The sequence below is a fragment of the Cervus canadensis genome, chromosome 24 (genome assembly GCF_019320065.1).
Source record: "Cervus canadensis isolate Bull #8, Minnesota chromosome 24, ASM1932006v1, whole genome shotgun sequence".
Lineage (NCBI taxonomy): Eukaryota > Metazoa > Chordata > Mammalia > Artiodactyla > Cervidae > Cervus > Cervus canadensis.
This window is the reverse complement of record NC_057409.1, coordinates 20865693-20866431: the sequence shown is the minus strand read 5'-3', so window position 1 is coordinate 20866431 and position 739 is coordinate 20865693. Positions and strand designations below refer to the sequence as shown.

The following is a 739-nucleotide window of genomic DNA, read 5'->3' as shown; positions in this document are numbered from 1 at the left end:
CTTAAAAGTCTTTCATTCTGTGTTTAAGAGTTACTATAAGAACATAGTAATTTAGACAGTATGTACTAGCAAAAGGTCAATAATTAGATCAATGAAATAGAGAGCCCAGAAATAGTCATACTATGTGATCATTTAATATTTGACAAAGGTGAAAAGGCATGCTAACAAGAAAAGGAAAAGTTTTTCAACAAAAGGCACTGGAACAACTAGGTATTCAAATCAAAAAGTAAACATGACTTCCCTGGTAGCTCAGACGGTAAAGCGTCTGCCTACAATGCAGAAGACCCGGGTTCAATCCCTGGGTCAGGAAAATCCTCTGGAGAAGGAAATGGCAACCCACTGGAGAATCCCAGGGACGGAGGAGCCTGGTGGGCTGCAGTCTATGGGGTCATACAGAGTCAGATACGACTGAAGCGACTTAGCAGCAGCAGCCAATACTCTTGCCTGGAAAAGCCCATGGACGGAGGACCGTGGTAGGCTACAGTCCATGGGGTTGCAAAGAGTCGGACACGACTGAGTGATGTCACTTTCACTTTCTTTCTAACACACCGCACATATTAATGGATGCTTGGATTAATGAAGATACATCCCAGACCTAAACATAAAAGCTAAAACTATAAAGCTTTTAGGGGAAAACATAAGATTTTTTTGTGTGTGATTTGAAGATAGGCAAAAGTTTCTCTAAAACTCCAAAATAGGAAAATATTATAAACAATGCTTCATAAAAATTGACATCTTC

The 739-nt window shown here is 39.9% G+C and overlaps 1 non-coding gene across 1 annotated transcript; it reads left to right on the top strand.

Annotated features, from left to right (window-relative positions):
* Positions 1–238: 238 nt before the first annotated feature.
* TRNAC-ACA lies at positions 239–311 on the top strand. Its single transcript has one exon. It is a non-coding gene; the product is annotated as a tRNA-Cys (tRNA).
* Positions 312–739: the final 428 nt, after the last annotated feature.